Raw genomic sequence first — 7,520 nt, 5'->3', positions numbered from 1 at the left:
TAAGCACTAAACCACTAAACTAGTTTAGCATCCCTGTCAAGAGGTTTGATTATCTCTCCATTTGTTACAGTTTCAGTAGTCTCCTAAATAACCAGAATTCTCCTAAAACCTCCAGGAGCAAGAGAAACCACTGTTACCTAGAGATAGATATCATCATGGCTGGACTTCGCGAACGAAGATTTGGGAAGGCTCTATCCACATTTGTTACAGGCACGCTGGTGGCTTATGAGGCCAATACAAGACAGACATGTCTGATTGCAAAAGGCACAGCAGATAGATTCCTTAGATGGTATATTCTGCAAAACACGATTCTTTCTGCGTTGTCTTTTCTTCTCAAGAGTGATCCTGCTGCGTTCTCAAAGGAAGCAGCAGCGTTATAGATGGTGTGTCTCCAGGCCTCCCAATTGGAGGCCAGAGTAGACCAGTTCTGTTGATCAATATGGCCAAGGCTGAGATGTTGTTTCAGGGAGTCCTTGTATCATCTCTTCAGGGCTCCTCTCTTGCGGCAGCCAGTGGCAAGTTCACCATAAAGCAAGATCTTTGGGAGGGAGTGGTTGGTCCTTCATCCTGGAGATGTGCCCTGCCCAACGCAGCTGCGTTCTCAGCAGCATGGCCTCAATACTTGTGATTGCTGCTTGTTCTAGAACAGATGTATTGGTCACATAACCTGACCAGAGATATATATAGTTATATATATAACTATACTTACCTACTATATATGCATTAATTACCTCATTTGACTTCCTAGTGTTGGGATCACAAAGGCAAACCAGGTCCAGTCCCACTTGCAGCAGCCAGGGAGACACATCCCAGCTCTGCTTTCTGCTCTGCTCTTTCCGTCCCTCTTCCAAAACCAATGATTCAAGGTATTGCAGCACCATCTGAGGATGACTACTGGCTGAATAGAAACCCCAGGCTAAGAGGCACTCCTAAGTGCCTCTGCAACCTCACTAAACCAGGCCCAGCTGAAATTGTGCAAGTGAACCAGAAAGTGCCAATGGACCTTTTCTTTGCTTTGAGAAGAGTTGTGAGATAAGAACATAAGCAGGGTAAGCCAAACTCTTACTTTGTAAAAGCCATGTTTGTGTGCTTCAGTGTCATGATGCCCAGCCTGCAAGTATGAACAAAACTCAATTCAGTCAGATAAACCACAGACTTGTCTGAGCATATCTCTCCTCCTATCATCTACTGCCACTGTAGAAATCTTGGAACTGGGGTTGTCCAAGTCTTGCCAATTCTTGGCCCATGGATTGCATCTGATTTTTTAGCAGCAAAAAAAATATTTGTACAAACTCAATGAGCTAAGGGTTTCATGAGAAACAATGGCTGGGGAGAAACGTTAGGAATGCTGCTAGCTTTAGTTTCTTTGAAACCAGACATTTACATAAAGGTCTCCTAAATGCTTCTTTTGGACCCTAAGTTATCAGTACTCCACAAAGTTTGGTTTATTTTTCCTTTCCCTATTGAAAGTTATTGCCTAAGAAATAAAAAGAAGTCTCCTCATGGATGTGCATGCTAAGATTTATCTTCAATACTGAGATAAGAATCCTCAGGCATTTAAAATTCTCTCAAGAAATACTATGTCTCAAGTGTCTTAAGTGTTTAGAGCTCTATGTTTTTGGGCTATGCTGACAGCCAGATAAGAGCCTTCTGTATGTTGTTTGAGAGATGGGACAGGGAGAAAAGTTAACGGCCGTATTTCTTAATGCCAATTTTAAAAAGAAACACAAACACAAATTCCTTTGCTGTCCTGACACATGCTTTAAAATACCGTGAAAACACAACAGGTGAGAAACAAGTTTTCTGTGGTTAATGTAGAACCTGTCCCAGGCAGATCCATACTCCCAGGTGGAGTCCATACATGGGCTCTGCTGACAGCCCAGGGAAACTGCTGTTACCAGGATATATTCAGGGACAAGCTGTAATTTAAAATTCAAGATGCATAACATTCAGTATGAATAAAATGGAAACAATGAGAATTTTAAACAAGAGGCAAGTAAGTATTTTCTAAGGAACAAAATTTTTCCTAGTGTTTCGCTTACTCCAAGGGAGTGATCTTTTGCCTAATAAATATTTATCTGGTGTCATGCTCTGTTAGCTGGTTGCAATGACTAAATTTAGAAAGGCTGTGATCCTTCTTCTGATGCTTCTTTTAAGCTCTACTGGGCAAGTAGAAGGCTTAGGAATTAAATGAGGTCACTCCAGTCCTAAGGGTGCTCTGAATTGTTTCAATGCTATTAAAATTTACACAGCTAATTCCTTTTCCTTCTTTAGTATCACTGAAATATTTTTATACCAAGTAGATTGCAGTTCATTAGTGATCAATAGAGTCCTCTAAATCATATTATGGGATGTATTAGGAACGAACACTGGTTTTTGTCTTCACTAGCAAAAAACATGTACACTTTTTTTGGGAGAGATGAATCCAAATCCCTTTCTTCATGTCCAACTCTAACTGGAGAGAAGATACTTTTTTTTAACTTAACGTTGAAGTTTTAACTTAAATTAGCTACATCTGAAATCAAATCCACCTGCAATATCCAGGTAAAGTTCTAGGTTCTGCATAATGACAGAAAGGCAATCTTGCCTTAGGCCATTGTGATATACACATATGAAATATAGTCAATATAAGTAAGTGCAGTAACACAGCTAAAAGCCATTTAACATATTTTGTTTTGAATCAACATAGATATATGCAAATGAAAGGCTATTTTGTAATGGTTATTACTGCTTAGCTAACAGAAACAAACTTTGCTGAAATCAGCAACTGTAGTGTGCTTGTGATTTTGGAAATGTATCCCATCTGGACAATAGAGTTTTAAGTGGAAAAATAAAAGGTGCTATATTTAATTCAGGCCCCCCCCTTTGATCAGAATAAGCAGCATGATAAGGAGTTGTTAAAAATTGTACTAATCAGCTTCATTTGTACCCAAAGCTTCAGAACTAAATGAATGAAACGGGGATCCTCCACAAAATATATTTATACATCCATGACATATATAAAAATTCTCCCAGTCTCATCTTTTGTGCTAGTAAACCTGTTATCTTATTCCTTATGATTATAATTTATGTTTTTAGTAATTTTGATAATGTTTCCTATCCTAGCAGTAAGTTAATTACCAGCACCTGGGAGTAAAAACAGCATGAACTGCAGGCCTGCTGCTCATGGAGCAGATAAAGCAGAATATGAAGACAGTGAAATCATATTAAGTCTGAAAGGAAGATGTCAGTAGTGCTAAGGGCATAAGCTTCAAGGTCTCTGTTATTTAGGACAGATTACCAGAGGTATGTGGGTATTACATAAGAATTTAAGTATCCCTGGGATTTTTTGAAATGACCTAAGCAAGTTCTATGCCAACATTTATTCAGAATTTCTTTTGACTTCCTGGAATACTGAGAGAAGAGATTCTAGAAAAAAAAGCATACAGACACTTTGGAACTAACAACTCCTTTCTATTATCACATGGCAAAACTTCCTCAGGGATGCAGGGAAAACGGTCCTGATTTTTCAAGAGCATTTTTGTGGGTTTTTTTACTTCTTGTTTAAGGATGATTTTCATAGCAATAATTTATATTATTAAATGTACTTCAAATGCTACTGAACTACCTTGTAAAATTACCTAATAGTTAGCAACAAGATCCAACATTCATTGCTAATAATTCACTGTCATATCCATTGTAAGTAACTTCCATGAGAAGTAACTCTCAGCTCGTACTATTTCTGATTCTGCCTCTCACCTGAAGAACAGCTGTGCCACACAGACTACTTTTCTAGCTGCATGGGCTGACCTAATAAAGGATATTATTCTACCCACGAACCTGTCATACTCCAAATACAGCTTCTGAGCAGGAAAAAGAAAACAAATCCTGGTTTTGTACTAAAAGCTGTCACCAAGCTGTGAACTGAATGTACTTTTACAAAACAAAAATGGAAGCCTGCACAAATTCTGTAAAATGTATGTCAAATCCAGGAGATAAGAAGTATAATTTTGGTCAATTCTGTTGTTAATCCTACTGTAAAATGACTTGGCTCTTCAGTAATAGTCTGTTGAGCACAAATAACTGTAAACAGAAAAGCTGTAACTAACACCCTCATTAGTTCATAATAAATATTTAGAATATCATGATAAAGATTTAAAATGTGTTCATTTTTGTTTGTAAAAGCTACCTTAATGGTGTTATAACATTCAAAATAGAAGGCCTGGTGTACTGAACTACCAAACCCCTGATACAGACCAGAAGTCCATCTGTCTTTGGAATTTTAATTATACATTCACCAGGTTCCTGGAACTGTTGCTCAGCAGCAGAGAAATTTATGCATATTGTTATGCATTACAGACACCCTCCTTTTAAGTACAAAGTACTTGCACAACTGAAACATTTAAACATAGTAGACCATTGTTTTGTCCCCTTATTAACAAAGATAAAGAAATCAAGATGTGGAGAGGTGAACACAATTTATTCAAACAGAGAGTGATTCCCATTTGCTGAAACACTTCAGGTCAAGTAACTATCATTCCAATGTTGTTTTCATTCAGCAGAATCCAGTATGAATTCTCATGTTCTTTCTCTGGAAAGAAATTTTCTCTGTAATACCATGCTTTCACTTCCAACCCACAAATTCTTACTCATATTTATGAGAAGTGTTACTTGTTTCAACTTTCCCCTATAGTGGAATACCAGCCACAAACTGTGACCAAGTTAAAAAAATCCACTTTTTGTATCTGTAGATTTTTCATCTGTTTCTAGCTCTTAGGGTTCCCTTCAGGTGAAAACACAGCATACAATAAACCACAGCCTTTGAAGGAAGAACTACAAACCAAACACCTTCTTAAACTGAAGGTATCACAGAACTGTTGATTCAGCCCAAGTACAAGGCAGAGAGAGCAACAGGTGAATCAAAGCAGCCAGTTCCTGGGACAAACTTGCACAGCACAGACAGCAACTGGAGTTTACTTGTCCCACTGCAGACAAATCAGGAAAGCCAACAACCACAGAGATTTCTCTCTCTACTGTAAAGCCTTCCAGACCCTGTTTTCAGGAAAATAATTTTACCTATTTAAAGCATATCTAGAGACATAAAATACCCAAAATATTTGTTGAAAATCTTCAGCTGATATTCTTGATACAGAAAAAAGATGGTCACTAACGCTTTAAATGGCACCCCATGCAGCCATAGGTTAGCAAAAAATAAACTCCTCTAATTTCTGCACCCGAAGTTGGCAAAATTCAGTTAAACTTTTCCCTAAAGAATCTAAAAAACCACAAACTTTGAGAGCTGTGCTACAGCACTGTTTCCGGAGAATCTTCTTACACTCAACTTCATCCTCTTCTTTAAAGATTTTACATTTCTTATTAATTTTATGCTTACAATTGCATATTAGTAAATTTTTAAGTAACAGAATTCTAATAGTGTTTTATATTGGTCTACCTCTAAAATGAAGTAAATACAAATACCTAAGACACATCAGGTAAAACTGGAACTGCCACTTCAGAGATTTCACTGCCTTTCCCAGTCTCTGCAGCCACATGAGCTCATGTGATGTGTGATGGGCACAGTCCACACAAGGACGTTACTCCTGCTGCTCTGCCCGAAGCCAGTTTTGCCAAAACCCCCTTCCAAAACCGAAACACAAGAATTGCTGTATACAGTTATGAAAATACAGTATTACAATACTAGTACACTGATCTTTGCTATAGATACTAAATGAAACTATAAAACATGAAGAGCAAGATCTAAAACATTGTATTCTCTACAAAATAATCAAGAAACATGGAATAATTTCTATACTAGGGTATTGCCAAATTTCCACTTGTAAAAGCTAATCCCAGTAGAATAATACCTGTGTTTACTTAAACTACATCACAGGTACAGCGTGTGTAGTAAATGCAGACCATGTGGATGTACTCCAAATCAGTTTTGATTTGCTGGTTCAGTAACAACAACACTGTAGCTGTTGTATCCCATTCCCTATCCTGAACAAAACATGTAAAAAAGCATCCAAAGATTCTGAGCTTCAACAGTGGATATGTCACTTTGCTAAATACTATATTTCTAAGGAAATTAGTGTTGAGTGTTATTCATGGAATGTTTCTAAAATTTGAGTCATACACATGTAAGCCATCTGGAAGCACTTCCAGGAGACGGGAGATTTGAAGAAGTATAAACAGTGTTATTTACATAATGCATGTTTTACTTTTTCCACTGTAAAGAAAGAAAGAAATAAAACCACCTTAAACTCTTTACATACAAAATGATTGTAATTGAAAAAGGACTGTTTAAGAATTTGCATGTGATACAAGGAGATTAATCAAACATTAATGATTGACAGAATTTCTCCTGGTCAGCACTAACAGAAAAGTCTGTGGCAAGAAAAGTTTCTGGCATTATAGTAAAGAACAGTCAACAAGAAAAAGCACAGAATGCTGGATTTTTGTTTAAATTATCAAAACCTAACCAGAGAAATCCTAAGACAGAGACAAATAAAGCAGATTTTCCATCTATTTTCATATTAAAGCAATTAGATATGAAGAACTTTTTTCCATTCTGCTGATATGAATGGATTTTATGTAATTTGCCAAATGCCAATATGAACATTTCATATTCCAAGACCATGATTTTTTGTAATGAATTACATGGGTGCAGACCTGTGTCTTTCAAGAATCCAACCAAATGAAAGAACATTTACGTGCACCTCACAAAGTCATTAAAAAGCAAAAGCCAGATTTTATTACTTTTATTACTTACACTACACAGTAAGCCATGCTGACCCTTCCTTGTTAGAAAATAAGCTCATTAGAAAACCGTATCAATATAACACTACTAATTATCAACCCATGCTGAGGGAAAGAACTGCACAGCTCTTGACCAGGTGCAGTTTGTTTATTAAACACAACTAATACGCAAAAGATTATTTACCTGTTTTTCTTTATCCACTTTGGACATGAAAATCTGTTTGCATTTGTCCTTAAAAGCAAAGTTTAAAGCATGTGTTTGGAAATATTGTGTAACATTTAATAAATCACCAACACCAAAAATCCTACAGAGAAAGAAATGGATCTTAAAAGTAACCAAAACCTTTAAAATTTTCAAAGATTACACTACACCAAGAATATTGTAGTATATCTCTTCTATTTGGTATGAGCTGTAACAATGGCCCCAAACCTTCCTTTTAAGGTCCTTTCTTTTTCAACCATTTGGTTTTGGCAATCTGGATTTATTCTGACATGCATTCAGTGTATGAATTTGGTGTTAGCACAATATCAAACTGCAAGTGAAATATCAGTAACAGTGAGAAATAGCTTAGATTTTCAACTTCCTTCTTCATACATTTGTAAGTCTAGGGATACTTATGCAAACTGCAGGACAGCAGAGTATTTCACAAGAATGTGTAGAAGTTGCTTTCCTGCACACAGGTGGTGCTCACAGTCCACATGAAAGCAACGCCAAACGGTTTACAGAGGTATCAGAAACTTGGCAGCACTTTTTAAATTATATTATTCTTCTAAATTAAAGAAAG

The sequence above is a fragment of the Corapipo altera genome, unplaced genomic scaffold, assembly GCF_003945725.1.
Source record: "Corapipo altera isolate COAL_440 unplaced genomic scaffold, ASM394572v1 255, whole genome shotgun sequence".
Classification (NCBI taxonomy): Eukaryota; Metazoa; Chordata; class Aves; order Passeriformes; family Pipridae; genus Corapipo; species Corapipo altera.
Note: the sequence above shows the minus strand (reverse complement) of the source record.